Source organism: Petaurus breviceps, unplaced genomic scaffold, assembly GCF_028583685.1.
Source record: "Petaurus breviceps papuanus isolate PSGF00001 unplaced genomic scaffold, PetGlider_PUasm1.0 90925, whole genome shotgun sequence".
Taxonomy (NCBI): domain Eukaryota; kingdom Metazoa; phylum Chordata; class Mammalia; order Diprotodontia; family Petauridae; genus Petaurus; species Petaurus breviceps.
In genome coordinates this window covers 30,545,133-30,565,081 of record NW_027187380.1, presented here as the reverse complement: position 1 = coordinate 30,565,081, position 19,949 = coordinate 30,545,133, and the positions used below count along the sequence as shown (strand labels likewise).

Sequence of the window (19,949 nt, the reverse complement as noted above, 5' to 3'; positions counted from 1 at the left end):
TCAGGGAGACTTGGTGCCAGTGGGAATTTCAAGGTGTGTACTGACCACCAATCACTGTTCTTGGCCTCTGCAAGTTTCTGCTTGTGTAATACCTAACCGTTGGCCAAATAGCATCCCTTTAAAAACTGGCACATTGTCTGTGCAGATTCACTGCTTGATTTGGGCCTGACCCCGAACAGTCCTTCAGAAAATAAAATCCACTTACAAATTTTACTCTCGAGGGTCTCGTCTTACTCCTTTTGGCACAACAGTGTAGGCCTTGAGGACCAGTTTTGATGCTGTTATAACTATGTCCTGCTTATTGATAATTCTCATAGCATATTTCCATCATGAAGGTAGACAAACATTGGAAGTTTGTTATTACAAAACTCAATCTATTAGAAATGAGCATTTCTCTCTTGCACTTAATTATTATATTGGAACCAAGTTTTTTCCCTTTATTACTTCCTCATCCAGAAACCAACCAGTGTGGGAAATTTCTATTAAAGATTTACCTAGGCCAAGATCTAATCAGACAATAAAAGAAATTCTAAGTTTGGGCTAATACATTCCTGCTCATTGTATTTTCTTATATATGTCTGGGAAAGTGTAGATTTTCCCTTCTGTTGAACAGGTGATATGGAAATTGACATCTCTTTGACCAAGACTTGAGTAATCCAAGTCATGTACCCCAAGACTCTCATTTTAATATATAGCCCACTTCCCATTATGTTAGCCAGTCAGAGTTTATGGGTACCCCCTCAGGAACACCTATTCTTCAAAGGGCATATAAACTGTGAGTCTACTGTCATGAGAAGTCTTTGGGTAAGAGAGATGGCCAAATTACCATCCTTTAATTAATAAATGTGCTGGCCTTATTAATAAAATGATTAACTCACATACTATGTCTCTTGAAATTTTTTTTAATCATCATACTAAGAAGCAACTTAGTGTAACAAAAAGAATTGCTCTGACATCCCTACAGTGAAGATCATACAAAGTCTCTTGCTTTAAAGAAGAGAAATGAAAAAAAATGAACAAGTAACTTCTAGACTACTCATAGAAAAGCAACACTGTCAGTGAAAACTGTAGAGGCTAATGAATCATATATTTCTTCTAATTGGAAAATTCACATTCTGTGATTCAGTAGTAGCTGGCTGGCTGAATAGAAGATTACTCAGAAAAACAGCACCCAGGGAAGGATGGCCAGAAGAGCTGGAAAGGAGAACAAAACTGGGCCTTTGGATTGAAAAGGGGGTCTAGCATTTATACATATCTTCTCCTTAATCTCGAATGGGAAACCGTATAAGGTCTTAACTTCTCCTCGACAATCTTCTTCAGTGGCACATCTCTTCATTATTATGTCATAGTAAGACTCACCTGCAAAGAACCAGAAATGAGCTTTTCCTTCTCTTTTTGTCCTTGATTTCATCAATCTTCTAACCCCCTGGTGCAGGCTTTTAATCCATGGAGCCTATAACCCTCCCTCTCTTTAACAAAGAAACAAAATCTCATATTATACAAGTCACTCAACTGTTACTGATAACAACCAACCCTAAAGACTGAAGCTATTTCTTTACATATCTCCCTAATTTCACTTAAGTCATTCTATGAATTTTTTATCTTACCTTCCACACTCTCATTGGGCCTCTGTTTATTTTAATACTCTCCAAGTAACAAGTTTAGTAGCTTCCTTAAAGAAATTTAATTTTCTGATTCTGGAATTTACCAACCCTTCCCAATCTTATACTAGGCACAGACCAACATCTCACACCATACACCAAGATAAGGTCAAAATAGGTACATGATGTGGACATAAAGAGTTTGATCATCATAAGCAAATTAGGGAAAAACGGGGAAAAAAATTATCAGATCTCTAGACAGAGGAAGAGTTCATGACAAAATATGAGCAAGAGGATCATGGAAGGTAAAGTGGATAATTTTGATTACATTAAATTAGTTTTTGCACAAGCAAAGTCAATGTAGCTAAATTTTGAAAGAAAGCGGGAAACTGGACTTGGGAGGTTGGGATTTTATAGCAAATTCTCATTTCTTGAATATATAGGGAACTGAACCAAATTTATAAAAATAAGAGCCATTCCCCAATTAATAAATAGTCAAAGGATATAAACAGTTTTCAGAAGAATAAAAGCCATCAATAGCTATATGAAAAATGATCTAAAATTAATAATTAGAGAAATGAAAATTAAAACAACTATGAGGTACCATCCCACACCCATCAAATTGGCTAAAATGACAGAAAAGGAAAATGACAACTGCTTGGAAGTGACATGGAAAAATAGACATACTAATGTACAAGTGGTAGAATTGTGAAATGGTCCAACCATTCGAGAGAACAATTTGGGACTATGCCCAAAGGGCTATAAAACTGCATACCTTTGACCCAGAAATACTATTACTACATCTGTATCCTAAATAGACCAAAAGAAAATAGCAGCTCTTTTTGTGGTGGCAAAGAACTGGAAATTGAGGAGATAGCCAACAATTGGGAAATGGCTGAATAAGTTATGGTGTATGATTGTAATGGAGTACTATTGTGCTGTAAGAAATAATGAAGAAGATGGGTTCAGAAAAACTTGGGAAGACAATACAAGCAAAGTGAAATGAGCAAAACTAGAAGAATATCATATACACTAATAGCAATATAGTGATGATAACTGTGTAAGACTTAGCTATTCTGATAATACAATGATCCATGACAATTCCAGAGGGCTCAGGTTGAAAAATACTACCCACCTCCAGAGAGAGAATTGATGAACTGCGTACAGACTGAAAGCACATTTTTTTTCGCTTTTTTTTGCAACATGAATAATATGGAAATATGTTTTACATGATTTCACTTGTATAAAGAGTCTCATACTTTTTACCTTCTCAATTGGATGGGGGGAGACTGAGGGAAGGAGAGAATTTGGAAATAAAAATAATTTTTAAAAAATTATCTCATTGGGATCCTGAGATTATATTTTATGTTTTGTCTCTCTTTACACTATTTAAGGAATTCAGTTTTTCATAAATCTAATCACAGAAAAGAGATCAGATAAAGAGTTGCTAAACCAACTATAAAAATGCAGTTGTCAGGTGCTCTCTTTGAGCTACAAATGAATCCCTGGAGTGATTCAGAAAATAAGCACTAATAATGAAATAATGGGCCGTATCTTCTGGGTAACATTTTTGAAAGTCAGTTCAATAAGTGTAGGAAAAAGTTTCAAAGAGAACATCCCATCTCCTGATGGAGTGAAGAGAAAATGCATGCAGCTGAAGAAAGTTTAACTACAAGAAGCTCAGTAGAGCTAAAAAAAGTGAAAGCACAGCCAGAGGTACCCTCACAAAGAAAGAAGACAAGACTCTGAGCGTCACCAGGGTGAATCTAATTGAAGGTATCTCAGATCAGAGGCTGGGCTGTTGAAACACACTTAACATCCTAATTTAGTCATCTTGAATCTCCTTTCTCCCTTGAACTCTTTTATAGTAGCCTGAAGTCTTTTCCTCTGAGCACAGGAACATTTTAAACATTTACTTCATCTTTATAATGAGTGTTAACCACAAGCTTCTGCTAGTCAGGATATACTTACTGGAAATACAGTTGGGAAGAGATCATTGAGGCCAGGAAGAAAGATAATCAGATCTAACACTGAGAGGTTAGGCCAAAATCACTCTCTGGCAGAAGACAGAGTAAGGATAAAAAGGGTTTTAGAACCTTTTTTTAATTTATTTTTACTATTTCTCAGGGAGGAGGATGAGTGCTTGCACTGGGAAACCTATCTGAGCAACAAATCAATAATTACATGAGAAGCAAATAGAAATGTCTGAATAACCCTGATCACCACATCATAACACACTATCACTACTACAGTTACAAGTAGGATTGCTGAGTTTGTTTCCCTGAGATGAAACAATTCTGTTCTGATCTACAACATTTGACATCTAAATGCTTAACCTGAAATAACTATTTAGATTTCTTGTAATAATACTATATTTACAAGCTACCAGATTATATCTGCTTCTCTCTCTCTCTCTCTTTCTCTCTCTCTTTCCCTCTCTCTCTCTCTCCATAGCATTATTATTCCAGGTGGTTATTATTATGTGATATTGCCCAGTATCACATTATTATGCCAAGTAGAGTAGTATCTTGAAATTTGAAGATTTTTGTATAAACCTTTAATTCTAGTAGATCTGACCCTAAATACAATGCTGAGACCTTTGTTTTTTCAATGAGGATAACTAATGGAAAGCCAGTATGTTCCTTTGATACCTCTACACAACATCAAGAGATTAGAAAAAAAATCTCCCTCTCCTAGTATGTCCTAGCAGCTCGATGGCACAGTGAATAGAGTCCTGAACCTGGAGTGAGGAAGAACTAAGTTCAAATCCAGCCTCAGGCACTTACTATCTGTGTGACACTGAGCAAGTCACTTAACCATGTTTGCCTTAGTTTCCTCATCTCTAAAGTAAGATGGAGAAAGAAATGGCAAACCAATCCAGTATGTTTGCCAAGAAAACACCAAATGGGATCACAAAGAGACTAAATAACAACAACCTTATATATTGGTGAGGCCCCTGTGAATGTGTCACAGTACTTACCATTGAAAGGAGGAAAGGGAATAAACATTTATATTGTGCCTTCTAAATACTAGACACTGTGCTAAACATTTTATAAATGATGTCTCATTTTAGCAGAATAACCTTGGGAAGTAGGTGTTGTTATTATTCCCATTTTACAACTGAGGAAACTGAGGCAAACAGAGGTTAAGTGAACTTGCCCAGTATCACACAACTAATAAGTATCTGAGGTCAAATTTGAACTCAGGTCCTCCAGACTCCAAGCACACTCCAAATCCACTACACCATCTAGGCAAACCCAGAATGGAGAATCTTTATCAACAATACTATATAAACATCAAAATATTGAAACTGTTTTCTATCTCAATCTTTATCTAAATACTAATCTTTTAAAAGACTAACCTTAAATCATCGCTTTCAAGCTCTAGCGCCGATACAAGCAATAATAATTGTGCAATGCATTTTTTCGAGGCTTTCTACTTCTCAAAGTGCTTTCATAGGTATCTCATATAAAATTAATTCCATTTCTTTGATTATGTAAACTGACCTTGCCAGGGACCCTCACCCAGTGACTTGTTTTGTGGAAGAAAAAAAAACGGATCACTCTATTATGAGTGATATCATACTCCAATTTATCTATTTGGTTATTTTGGGGTTTTGTATTTTTTGTACTGAATTTTTCTAACACAGGTCAGAGGCAGGGTGGTGAGACAATATCATTTTGCATCCAAGTACTACTACTAGTGTTACCTTGAACAAGCCACTTAACTTACCTGCCTCAGTTTTCTAATCTATAAAATGACAAGTTTGGTTGATAGAAGTTGTTTTCTAAAGTCTCTTATACCTCTAAATCTTATAATCCCCGTAAAGGTAGGATTATTTCCATCACAATGGTCAGCTATGTCATAAACACAAGAATATATATCCCTACTATATTCTTATTTACAACTACTCTCCCCGAAAACTCTCTAAGCCAGAACTGGCACATGATTTCAAATAAGGGAAAATAAAACCTAAAATATTTATGTGGGAAAATGCTTTGAAAATGAAATAGAGGGGCTGCTAGGTGGCACAGTGAGTAAGAGCGCCGGCCCTGGAGTCGGGGGGACCCGGGATCAGCTCCAGTCTCATATACTTAATACCCACACACACACACACACACACACACACAAAAACTGGCTGTGTAACTTTGGGCAAGTTACTTAACCCCAATTGCTTTAAAAAAAAATGAAATAAGAGAAATGTCCTTCATAATTCAAGATACTATAAACTGAAGAGGCAGAGTGACTGGAAAAAGCACTGTCCCAAAATAGACATTTAGGTTCAGGAGTTCAGATAGATGAAACTTGGCAAAGGCCTCAGGCTGATGACTACCTTTTCCATACGGATTTTTTCCCTGAGGATACGTGACCCAATAAGAACCTTATGATGGACTAAATAGGATGTTTTCAATCTCAATCAGTACCAGCTGCAATAAGGAAGGTATACCCTTTGTTTATTATAGTGTTCTTGGAGGAGAAAATTACCAGAGACAGAAAGAGGAATTCAAACTCTGACATGGCTTGCCAGAAGAGGGACAGAGTACAGAACCAAGTCGAAGGTGAAATTGATTCAGATGTTTCATAAAATGTCTCATATTTTGGCATTTTAAATATCAACTTCCCAGGCAAGTATAATAGTTATATTACTGCTTCTTTTTAAAGTTTGCTTTGTTCCAAAAAACTGTGTGTGTGTGTGTGAACTTCTTGTAGTCAGAAATCAGAAATATATCAATAGGCTAGAACTTTGCACTGAATCTGATCAGGTGAAATTTAATAGGGATAAATATAAAGTCCACAGGAGGAGGCCAGCATGGACAACAGTTTCTTTGGAAAAGAAATATGACATGGAAGCCAAAAAAAAGAAGGCAAAATATCCCAGACTAGGGAGGTAACAGTTTCACTGTACTCTTTCCTGATCAGATGGCACTAAAATTATGTGTTCACTTCTAGGAAATACATTTTAAGCAAGATATTGGCAAGCTAGAGGATATTCCAAAAACAGGAACCAGGATAGTGAAGGGAGTAGAGACCATGCCATAAGAAAATCAGTTGAAGGAACTAAAAATAGCCTATAGAAAAGACTTTTTTTCCTTTTGGGGGGATGGAGTAGGGGATAGAGAAGACATGAGAGCTGCCCTCAAGTATTTGGAAGGCTAATATATGAAAAAGGAATTACATTTTCTCTTCTCAGTACCAGAAGAGCAATAGGTAAAAATTTCAGGAAACAGATTTTATTCAACATTTAATAAAAAAATTTAAATAGAAATATCCAAATGTGACATGCCTGTGAGAGGTGGGTTGGGCAGAAGGAGAGTATATCTCAGTAGGTTCTTCTTCACTGAAGGTATTCAAGGGGAAATTGCTTAACAAGGATATTGTAGCAGTAATTCTTTCCCAGGGAAGATTGGTCTTGATCATTTCTGAAGGTCCTTCCAACTCTGAGATTCTATGTTTGTGTGTTACTAGGTAAATTCTCCCCTTAACAACTAACTGAAGATCTGACTTCTGGGAATTCAGCTAGGTTTGTCTTGTTTGTCTTTCCTCCATGGTCAAGTAATTGTTATCTATGTTTAAAGTATAAATTGGCCTTCCTTCTAAAACAGAAGGCAGGGGCAGCTAGGTGGCACAGTGAAAACAGCACTGGCCCTGGAGGAACTCAGGAGGACCTGAGTTCAAATCAGATTTCAGACACTTCCTAGCTATATCACCCTGGGCAAGTCACTTAACCCTGATTGCCTCCAATTAAGGGGGAAAAAAGCCAGAAGGCAAAGAAGGGGATGAGGAATTCTACAGATCATCAGGGAGAACGAAGTATCTCTTAAAAAACACAAAAGAGTGGATTCAAGGTAAGAACAAAGAAAAAAATCTGAAAAGACAGAGGAATTCTGAGCTGTGGCAGGAGTTTGGAGTGTTGAAGGATGTGACAAAATCAAGGATTATATGAAAAATGCCCCCAAGCACTAATAATAAGAGAAAAAGCAAATTAGAATGGCTATGAGATTTTAAGAAGCAACTAGAGTGTCAGACTTGGTGCCAGGGAGACTTCAGTTCTAACCCTGCCTCAGACACTTAGTAGTTGCATGTGCTCACTAAGTGTGCCCACAGTTGCCCACTGTGATCACAGGTGAATCACTCTCAGCTTTAGTCTCCTCATCCATAAAGTAAGGATAATAATAGTACCTACTTCACAGGGTTGTTGTGAGGATCAAATGAGACAGTGTATGTAAAACACTTTGTAAAACCTACAAATAAACAAACCTTATAAAAGCTATATAAATTTAGCAATTAGCTATTATTACTTCACAACCAGCAAGCTGGCAAAGATGACAAAAAAAAATTGAAATAGTCAAGTTGGAGGAGCTAAGGGAAGATAGGAATACTAATACAAACAATAATAATAGTAATTGGTAGAGATCTGGATTGCTTCATCTATCTTGGAAGATAATTTGGAATTATGTGAGAAAGGTGAATAAAAATGTTCATACCCTTTGACCCAGGCATCCTACCCCGGGGCATGTGCCACAAGGAGGTCACATTAGCACTTTTTATAGTAGCAAAGAACAAAGCAAGAGCTCATCAACCTAGAAATGATAAACTGTGGTATGTGAAGGTAATCAAATGTTACATTGCTGCAAAAGGTGAATAAGAGGAGTTCAGAGGAACATGGAAAGATTTAAATGAAATGATGCGATGTAAAGTAAGCAGAAGATCAATATATACAAAGAGAACAATAATTTGTAAGAGCACAAAAAATAGGTCAAATTCCAAGTAGCTACAATGGCCAATCTTAATCACAGAGAACATAGAATGAAACATACTTTTCATCACTTAACAGAGTCAGGGGACTATGGAAGAAGAATACTGCCCACTCTGTCAGGAAGGAGCCGAGAAAGTACTTTTAAGGGTTGTGAAGTTCTATGTTTAAGAAAAAAAAAACCTGAAAGTTGTGCTTATTACTGCTGCTGATTACAAGAGAGGAATTAAGAAAATAAAGGCAAATTTGTGAGGTAAATAGTCAGTTAAGAAGATGGTGTTTAAGAACAGGATTTGGATTTCTGGAAACAGTCTCAAAGAGAGAATGGTAAATTTATAGCCAGGGATGAAATGCACCTAACAAAGATTAGTAAGGATGTATTTCTCTTCCTGAAAAATTAATCAAAGGGGTTTTATACTAAAAAGGGAGGAGAAGGGAGAAAACTGCTTATGTATATTCACTAAGTCAAAAATGATAGAGAATAGCTAAGTGGTAGGAAAAAGAATAGCAATAGAGATACTTAATAATCTACAAAATCCCCTCAAAATAATATAGCAAGAAAACTCATAGTCCGAGATGACCATATACAAAAATATGAAGTGTGAACAATAAACAAAGAACATATACAAAGAGGAAAATTTGATCCCATATGCATCAGTAAGACTTGGTGGGATGGTACCCATGACTAGAATTGGTAACACATATACCTTATTCAGAAGGAACCTTATTCAAAAGGAATTATGTCAACTGAGTACTATGTACATGTGAAAGGAAGGAAGGAAGGAAGGAAGGAAGGAAGGAAGGAAGGAAGGAAGGAAGGAAGGAAGGAAGGAAGAGAGAGGGAGAGAGAAAGAAAGAAAGAGAAAATGAAAATAGATTTAATCAAAAGAGGAAAATAGGGAAACTATACTATATGGCAGCTATACGATTCAATATTGTTTTAGACCATTTAAAATAACTGGACAGTATAAAATACCTGAGAGTATATACCTGTCAAAACAGACACAGGAACTATACAAATATAAACATAAAATGCTTTTTATATAAAGTAAGATCTAAATTATTGAATACTGTTCAAGTGTAGGTAAAGTCAATGTTAAAAAATGACAATTTTATCTAACTAATCTATTTATGTAATGCTGTTACAATTAAATTACTAAAAATTATCTTACTGAGTTAAAAATAGTAACAAAGTTTATTTGGAACAACAAAGGGTCAGAAACTTCAGAGAGACCAGGGAAAAAATAGATGTAAAGGAAACAGATTTAGTAGTATCAGACCTTAAACCATATTATAAGGTGAGAGTATTGTTGAGGTAATCTCTCTGACAGAATGTGGTTTAGTTGGAATAGAAAAGCATGGAAAGAGTTGGACTTATGAAGAAGGATGCTATCTACCCTCAGAGAAACAGATGATAGGTGGAAATAAGCATAGTACAGGTTAACATATGTAAGTGTATATGTATGATTATAAATATCTATGTTTATGTGTATACATGTATGTATACATATGTGTGTATATACATATAAATACAAATATATATCCATGCTTAACTGTAGCCTCCTTCGGGATGGGGAAGAAGGGATAAAATAAGAAATGCACAGCAAAGAACAAAGAAAACCTACAAGGAGGCAAAGAAAAGATGGACAGCTCTGGATACAATGAGCAGTATTTATTATACAGGTTTTCTTAAAATAAGAATTTGTTTTTTTATAGTGAATCCTCTCCTATGTTCTGCTGTGTACAAGACAATGTTATTTTTTCTTTTCTTGTCTTGTATTTATAAGCTCAAAATTTTTAAAATTTATATTAGAAAATTAATTTATATTAGGGCAGTATTGTAGTGCAATAGATAAAGCACTGGCCCTGGAATTAGGAAGACCTGAGTTCAAATCCAGCTTCAGACACTTACTAGCTGTGATCCCGGGCAAGTCACTTAACTCCCATTTCCTCTTTGAAAAAACAAAACTAATTGGTGTTAATTGGTAAATTGGAATTAGGGTTCTAAGACTATTAACAATGTGATCAACACAAGAATAGGGGTACAAGCCAATAGCAGTGGAGAAAGTCACCTCAATTCTTCAGAGATAACTTAAAATCCTGAGGGAGTGCTGTATCTGGCCCTGCTCTGGAAGAAAGGCCAAAATGACAAAATATGTGAAGTTGAGGAGTAAGGGGGGCTTCAATGACCAATTTGATGGCTCTTTGTGCCAAAGGTAGAGCAGTTTGACTTGCATTAATGATTATTCCATTTATCAAAAGGTGGAGGAATTGACAAAGGGAATTTCTGCAACTGCTTCTCACCAACCAAGTATAACCAAGAAACCCTAGGAACACTGAGGGGAAAAGCATCTACTCAATAATGGATTTGTGAAAAGTCATGCCTAGATTGACATGTATCTTAGATTTGGGAAAAGTAGATTTCAAAGGGTTCAGAGAAAGGACTGGTAGGCTCCTATAGCCTAATATTCTATAGCAGAAGTAAGCCCAGGAAAGATAGGAGGCTCTCAGGAATTAAATTCTGAAAACATAAAGAAAAATAATTCTAATGATGAAGAAAGGGGGAAGTTGTCTAAAGAAATAAATGTGTATGAACAAGAAACTCATCAACAAATAGATTTTTAAAAGACAGGTAGAGAAGATAGAAGCAAAAGCATATAACTAAAAATGAATACAAATTGTGGCATGGTCCTATAACAATAGAGTCCAAATTAATAACGCTAAGACCAAAAAAAAAAAAAGATTAGAAGCTGGGTAAAAAGTGGGGGGGGGGGGGGGGTGGTAGTTAAGCTACTTCTGATGAAAGAAGGGGAAAGGGGTTGGGGAGTTGATGAAAATTGATTATGGAAGGTAAGCAGTACTACCCAATTCCTCTTTTGCTACTAGTTTCTCTGCCAAGAAGAACCTTTGGGCATAAAAGAAGAGGGAAAAAAGTGATTGTAGAAACATGAAACTCAATAAAAGTAAGGACACAGTAAGAGAGCATGTGGATGCCTTACATGAGTTCAAATCACCTGGTCCATAAGAGTTATATATAGCCTAGATTACTGAATGAACTGGAAAATATGATCCCTGAGCCAGTCAGTGATCTTTAAAGATTGTTGAAAATAGGAAAGATGTTACAAGACTGGGGAAAGGCAAATGTCCTTATTTTTTTTTAAAGAGTGTGAGTCTGCAAACTATACCAAGTGAGTTTGAGTTTAGTTTTCGGAAGGAAGGAAGGGAGAGAGGGAGAAAGAGAGAAAGGAAGGAAGGAAGGAAGGAAGGAAGGAAGGAAGGAAGAAAATAAGTTTAGAATATATTAATAAAGAGAGGCAGTATGGTATAGTTGATAAAAAGTCAGCCTTGAAGCCAAGAAGACCTAAATTCAGCTCCTACCTCTGACATACACAATCTGTGTGACCCTTGGCAACTAACTTAGCCTCTCAATGTTCTAGGCCACTCTCGAAGACTATAAGTTTGAGGTGATAGCCTACATTTAGTAGAATTTTCTCACCTGTGAGTTCCTTATATCAATGAAATCACACTTCCAGTCCCTATCCCTATCATTAAAGGAATAATTACTGAATATCCAGAAAAGGAAACAATGATCAAAAACTAACATAACTTAATCATGAATAGACAAGGCCAAACTAACCTCATTTTCTTTTCTGAAAGGGTTATTCATACTACCACAGTATTGGAATTATAGTTCATCTAGATTTCCAAGTGCTTACCAACATCTCCTAAGCCCCACTGTGGGCTACTTCTATAACAGAATATTTCTATGTACAATAGAAATGACTGAATGACTAAATTAGTCATTAATGGCTTGCTGTCAATTTGAAAGATCTTCAGTAGAAAGTACCAGGATATGATATCTGAAGTAGAAATAATGGTTCCTATGCAGCTTAACATTTTTTCCAGTGGTTTGGATAAAATGGTGGAGTGGCTAAATAGATAGCACATATGAAAGAGCTCTGAGATTTTAGTGAATTATAGGTTAAATTGATGACATAGTTAATATGATTTTAAGCTACAGTAAGAAAGATCTATCTTTCTTAAGAAGGAAGTAGCAGACATATAATATCCTGCTCTGGTCAACGGAATATTGTGTTTAGTGCTGAATGCCATATTTTAGGGTAGACTGATAAGCTGAAGGGTATCTGGATGAATGTAAACAGGACAGAAAAAGGTATGGAGACCATGACATGAGGATTACTTGAAGGAAAGGCTAGCCTATAGGAAATAATTTTTAATAGTCAAGAGTAGGATGCAATATCTACAATCAGACATCAGAAACACTAGTGTGGAAAGGGAATTAGATTTATTCTCTTTGGCCCCAGAGTATAGAACTAGGGGCTATGGGAGGAACTCACAAGGAAGCTGATTTTGGTTTAATGTAATAAAAAGTTTCCTAACAATCAGAGCTATCCAAAAGTCAAATTAGCCACTTCTCAAGGTAATGAATTCCCTATAGATTTATAGCTCTAAAAACATATATTGGGTTTACATGTTAAGGATATTATAGAGGCAATTTTTGGTCAGGTATGTCCTGGATTACATGACTTGTAAATTTTGTTCCAACTCAGATTCTACAGGTCTTTTGGTCTCTTTTTTGGAAGGAGGAAGGCAGGGCAATTGGGGTTAAGTTACTTGCCCAAGGTCACACAGCTAGCAAGTGTATCAAGTGTCTGAGACTGGATTTGAACTTAGGTTCTCCTGACTCCAAAGCAGCGCTCTCCTCACTGTGTCACCTAGCTGCCCCAGATTCTATAGTTCTGACTAAGATTCTCTATCCCAGGAAGCTTCATGTAGAGTCATTATTGGAATTTTTCTAGTATCAGTCTCATAATCCTTCCAGTCCCCAACCAACCAAATATCAATAGGACCGTTCTCAAATCACCAACTACGGTCCTCAAATAATTGTTTGATATCCTTCTGCACAAAGGCAGAAAAGCAAAGGTAAGAGTCATTTCTTCCTAGTTCTTTGGGGGGAGTTGTTTTTTAAAACGAACAAATCCAGAGAAATAAGCTACAATTGTCCCCTTCCCATCCCTGTTCAACCCCAGAAGAAATTCCCATGTTTCCAGAATGAAACTGAAAAGTTTTAGGGTATTTCTGAAATTTCTCAATCACCTCTCCAAAGCAGATTAAGCACTTACCCAGTAAGCCAGAACACTGACCTCAGATCATTACTACTATTTCCCCATACTTTCCACTTCCCACCTTCTCCAAATGTACTCTCACTACCCCACTTCCTCCTCTTACTCAGCTTTCCTAGCCTACTCCCTTCCTCCAGCCCAACTGCTTCTATTCATACCCAAGTTTCTCTCCCCCACCACAAACATGTTGCTCATTACCCTGGGGGTGAACCCCTCCCCAGCTGTGGCCCAAAGGGGTGTAGAAAGACTAAAATAAGTACCCATTTTTGCGTTCCCGTAGAGAAAGAGGCAACTCTTGTTTTGGTGGATACACCACTTGAATTCTTCCCTGCAGATTCGCTGAGGTCCTAGTAAATTGCAAGATGTACAGAGTAAGCCATTGGAATAATTTTTTTTACTTATTTCCTCCTCTGACATAGCAGGTGACAGGGGTCTGTTCCATTCCTCTTTCAAATCTTGCCGTGACAGTGGTGGCAGCAAGTGTTGCTGCCCTAAAAGATCAGACATAAGAGGTTCGTCTATCTTTCCCTCCACATTTCTTTTTTCTTTGTCTTCATTCCTGGCTTTTGTACATGATGGACAACTCAGACTACTAGAGCTGTTTTTTTGAACTTCTGTGTGTGCCTTTTCAGGTCCTTCAAAGAGAAAAAAGTAAAAGGTTAGATGACTCTTTACAATACCTCTCTTTCCTCATGTTCTGTACCCTGAACCATGCTTAGAAAGCTTTTAGCCTTCAGTAAGACTGAGTTTTTAGCCCCACAAAAATTAATTCAATCTCAGACCCTAATAAACACTATTTAAGAATAATAACACCTTACATTTGTATATAGTGCTTTATAATTTCCTAAGTATTGTCACAAACACTATCATATTCCATCTACACAACAACCTTATGAGGAACAATGTAAAAGTAAAATCTGCATTTTACAGATGGGGACACTAAGACCCAGGGAGATTGAAAAAATTGCAAAATATCACAGATTCATCCAATCTCAGAGACAGAATCTCAAATGTCATCTAGTCCTATATATATATATATATATATATATATATAGATAGATAGATAGATAGATATAGATATAGATAGATAGATAGATAGATAGATAGATAGATAACTAGATAGATAGATATGTTTGGATATATATATATATATATATATATATATATATATATATATCTGAACAGGGATCCCTTCTACAGTATCTCTTTCTTAAATACCTGAAATGACAGAGAATTTGTTACATCTCAAGGCAACCTATTCTACCTTAGTTCTAAGTATTAGAAAGTTTTCCTTTTATCCGACTGAAATCTGCTTCTCTGTAACTTGCACTCAATGCCCTTTAGGGATTTTGCTATCTGTATCACCTTGGACAAATCATCTAACTTCTCTGGGCCTCAATTTCCTCATCTGTAAATTAGGGAAGTTGAATTCAGTGGCCTTTAAGGACTCTTATATCTCTAAATCTATGGTCCTATTATTCCTAAAAAAGATAGTAAGAGAAGAAGAGAGGTTATATAATATATTCCAGTACTGTTTTTACGCATTTATTTCCAAAAGTACAATGAAGAATAGAAATTGTCCCACCTCAAAACTCAATTATTACAACCTCTTTTCACTATAAACATAAACCATTCTAACAGAGCCAAAATCAGTGATAGCTGGGGAGAAAGGGAAATTTCATGATGCCTACAGGGTCTTCCTTGTTCTCCCAAAATTCATTAAGGCTAAGAAGGATATCTTCCTTGGTGAACAGAAATTCAGAATAAGAAGGAATCTCAGCATGACATAATGGAATGAGTCTCAACTGAGATCCAGGAGAACTGGATTCTAGTCCCATTTCTGTAACTAATTGAGGGTCACTTAAACAGCAACAGGTGAACAAATTGTCGTAGATAGGAGTAGGCTACAACATTAATAACCAAGAAGAGAAATGGCTTAAAGGCTATCATCACTGAGACATAGAAAGATCAAGGTCACTATGTCACCTTGAGTTATTTCTTTTTCCTCATATAAAATAAGTATGTTGGACTAGATGATCTGAGTTCCTTTCTAAAAGTTTCTTGAGGGTAGAAACAACTTAAAATACTTGTTTTTGAATTTCTAGTACCTGGCACATAGTAGGCTTTGAATGAATACTTCTTAAATTGAATTGACTTCTGTGATTCTGGGCAAAAATCAAGTATTTAACAGAAAAGTTTACAGTTAGGGAAACCTAGGTATAGGGTTAGGCAGAGCTATAATATCTACCTGGTGTGATTATGGGAAAAAATTAAACACTCCCTCCCTGATGTCCACAATGCCAGTGAAAAAAAAAAGCTTAATTTAGCAATCTCTTAGTTACTAAGTAGCTTAAAATTAAATTCTCCTGGATAAGAAAGCCTTAAGTTATATGTTATTGTTACTTACAATGGGAATGACTCCCTTCCTTTATCATAAGATTCCTAAAAACAGGGAGATGAGGGAGATGGAATGATAGGAAGGGAAAAGGGAAAAACAAATTTCAGGCTCCCTCATTAAACATGAGAAAAGATCAGTGACATTTAATTATTTATTCTGGTTGGGACATGGGAGAGGTGTAAAGGGAACCCTTTAAACACAAATCTAAAATCTAAATTTATTCATTTATATTATTATATTTATTATATATTATTCATTTATATTAATTATATTTATCCATTCAACAGACATTTGCCATGTGCAAGGTACTGTTAATCTCTGAGAATTCAATGATGAAAACAATACGGTATCTGTCCTCAAGGAATTTATAATCAGAGAATTCTGACATTAGAGACAAGTGACCAATCATTAGATACTTGACTTTGGATAAGGGATTTCCCTTCTTTGGATCTCAGTTTCTCATCTAAAACATAAGGGGGGCTGGAGATGATGATGTCTGAGGTCCATTCTAACTTCAAAATTATGTGGCTCTTGTTCTAATTAGAAAGCTGGCCTTCAAGAGAGAAAAACTTGTCTCCAGTCCTGTCTCAGATACATACTAGCTGTGATCTGGTGATATAGAAATTGCATACTGAACACCAATGAAATCACAGGTCTAGCCTCACCCTCCAAAAAAAAGATTTTAGTAGAAGGAAGAATTTTTATTTTCTTGTCCCTATGTTCCACACAAACTCCTTAAGTCACTCCTTCTTCCTGGTAGAATATTTCTATCCAGAAGTCCCTTCTGACTCTGGAACCTCCAAACAGCCAGCACATAGAAGAGGAAGTTAACTTAAGACAGAAACCGCACAGTTAGCCCTCACTACTGAGCCAGGTACTAGGAGTTCTGTTTCTGCTCCAAATCTACCTGAACCCAACACCCTCCCACCATTATCCACAATCACCATGTGATCAGTAGAGTCTAGACTTCTGCTCTAGGTTTCCACTTCTCCCTTCTGAAGGGCCTCAAAGACAACAAAGTAAGCTTCAGGCCACAAAAGGAACATAGGTTCACTAGATCCCTTCCAAGATAAGAAAAATTTCCTTTCTCCCTATCCCCTAGATTCCAGGTCCTTCATGAAGGAAAGGCTATCTGATGTCCATCTTCTCTCACCTGTGACAAGAAGGGTGAGAGCAATGGTGATGATGAGCCACTTCATGGTTGATGGCAACCTTCCTGCCTCTTTCTTAGTCTGAGCCTGGGAAGACGGAAAATGATAAAAAGAGTAGAAGCCGTTAACAAAGGACATAATTATAACAAAAAACCCCATAGAGTAGTGAAGAAGTGACTGATCCTTGACTCAGATTCTTATCCTGTGTCCTGGACACAGGACTTGTTTCATACTCCACTGAGATTTTCTAAGGAAAAAAAAAGCCACCCTATGAATTAGTAACTAGACAAGGGAACCACGAGAAAAACAGCAGACAGACCTGAGAGGTCAAAATAACTTTCCCCCCTAACCCCTTTCTGCATACTCATTCTGGCTTTGGAACAGGAGAATCTGGGTTCATATCCTGCCTGTGTGACCTTTGGGCAAGTCACTTAAGCTCTCTGAGAATCAGTTTCTCTATCTATAAAATGATTGGGGTTGGACTAGATAGATAGCTTCTGAAGTCCCTTCCACCCCTAAATATATGCTACTCCTGACTGAGCTCTGGGTTTTAACCCAGACCTGACCTTTAACTTCCCCAACAATTTATTACATATCGACCATGTTGCCAAGGCCACCTCTAATGAGACCGTTAAATTTTCAATGTGACCATTTAACACCTTGGAAATAATAAGAATAATAGCTAACATTGATATACCACTTACTATGTGTCAGGCCAGCCAGGCATGGTGCTAAGTGCTTTACAATTATTATCTCATTTGATCCCTAAAACAACCTTGGAAGTAGGTACTATTATCATCCCCATTTTAAAGACAAGGAAATTGAGACAAACAGAGGTTAAGTGTTAGAGAGCTAGGTCAGGGTCACACAGATATAGCAAGAATATAAGAAATAAGGCTACATTTGAATTCAGTTCTTCCCGACTCCAGGCCCAGCACTCTATTTACTGTGCTCACAGGAAATGCTACAAATAAGGTGCTTATTTATTGATTTGTGGATTGTTCAACTTGAGAAAGTGATAAAAGTGTTAATAATGAAGATTAAACTTAAAAGTATGTCCTGTGTTGTTTTATTTTGTTTTTCCAGAGAGTCAGTTATTAAATATTGCTAGCATACCCCTGAATGTTAAGAGTCCTGTCCTGGTGGACACACAAAGATTAAATAAAACATTTCCCTCTGATTCAGGGAGTTCATAATCTAGTGAGCTGTGACTGATAAATTTTTGTTATTCTTTGCTTTCCTAGAAAGGAACTTTGTAGATTATCAAGGGAGCCTATCCAGAAATCAGATCCAGTTGCTCACAATAAAGAAATTATACCAAAATCTCTTTACAAGAAAAAAAAAAGTATGTTATAGATTCATAGGATCATAGGCAGAGCCAGAAGGGACCTTAGAGCTCACTGAGTTCAACTCCCTCATTTCACAGATGAGAAATCAGATGCTCAGAGAGATTAAGGTCTAAAAGTCATTTGCCTTAATTCACCCTGTTCCTGTATACAGGATGCTTGAGGGTGTCCAAAATGTAACCTCCAATGGCTTCTTTCCCATGAAAAAATAAATGAAGAAATTCTAGAAGAAAAATGGCCTAGATGACCTGCCTGGGATCTCTTTTAACTCCAGCACACTGCAATCACCATCCTTCCATAAAAAGCCTAAGATTTCAGAACCTCAACACCTATGAGAAATTATCACCTTCAAAGATCTTTCTTGGGGGTACAGCTAGGTGGCACAGTGAATAGAGAGCATTGGCCTTGGAGTCAGGAGTACCTAAGTTCAAATTAGGCCTCAGACACTTGATACTTATTAGCTGTGTGACCTGGGGCAAATCACTTAACCCTAATTACCCGGCTTTCCCCCCTCCAAAAAGACCAAAAAGACCCCAGAAACAAAAACAAACATCTCTCTTTGCTAAAGTCCCAAACCTACCATGGAGAACCCACCTAGCATTTTCTCTAGATGAAGCAGAAGATTATTGTGTCTTGGTTTTGGGGCAAGAATATAGGTCTGTTCTATATTATATAGGAAAAGGAGAAAGAGAAAGGAATAAAATAAATGAGACTGACAGAGACTTAAAAGCAGAAAATATCAAACACAGGGAGACAAAGGGAAAGATCAGGATGGAAAAAAATGCCTAACCACAGAAACACCAGACAGAAAGTGGGAAGTTTGGTTAATAAAGAAACAACAGTACAAGGCAGACAAAGGATGGAACAAGAAAAAAACTGGGGGCCAATTAACAGAGACTAAGGAAATAGAAACAGAGGGACAATGAAACATCTAGAAGGGTAAAGAAAGGAAAACAAGAGACAAAATCCTGCACAGAGACAAATATTTTACATACCTGCACTGAGTTTTGCTTCACTCAGAAAATCCGAGCATCAGCAGACTTTATCTCAAAGGCAGAGGAGGAGTGATTGTAGAATTAAGCAAAAATAAGAAGGAAGAAGATCCCCAACCTCACAACATTGGGTTTTTTTTAAAGGCAGTCTGATTTTCAAAGAGTTACATTGTCTACAGTTTCAGGAGCTGTTTTTTGGTTTCACTTATCCCATTGGTCACCAGATTGCCCCTTCCCTTGACTCTGAACCAGTGAGGGCATTGTTGCTGCCTCAACCTTTCCTCCTCCTGCCTTTCCCATTTTCATCAGAAGTCTCAGTGTTAAAGTGAAAGATCATTCTCTAGTGCCTTTATTTTGCAAGTGATAAAACTAAGGCCCAGAGGGGTAAATGAGATTGACCAAACCAATAAATAGCATTAACTGAGTAATTGACCTAGCATTTGATTGCTGGACAATATCCAGGTATCCTGTCTCTACAAGTCAATGTCTATGTAGCTGTTACAGTCATTTTCAATTATTTCTGACTCTTTATGACCCCTTTGGGGATTTTCTTGGCAAAGACC

General features: G+C 36.8%; 1 long non-coding RNA gene across 1 annotated transcript; it reads right to left on the bottom strand.

Annotated features, from left to right (window-relative positions):
- Window positions 1-886: 886 nt before the first annotated feature.
- Window positions 887-19,536, bottom strand: LOC138152315 (uncharacterized). The gene is made up of 4 exons (XR_011166071.1): window positions 19,390-19,536; window positions 17,051-17,135; window positions 13,760-14,134; window positions 887-1,359 (listed from the first exon to the last, which is right to left on the bottom strand). It is a non-coding gene; the product is annotated as an uncharacterized lncRNA (long non-coding RNA).
- Between the last annotated feature and the right edge of the window lie 413 nt (window positions 19,537-19,949).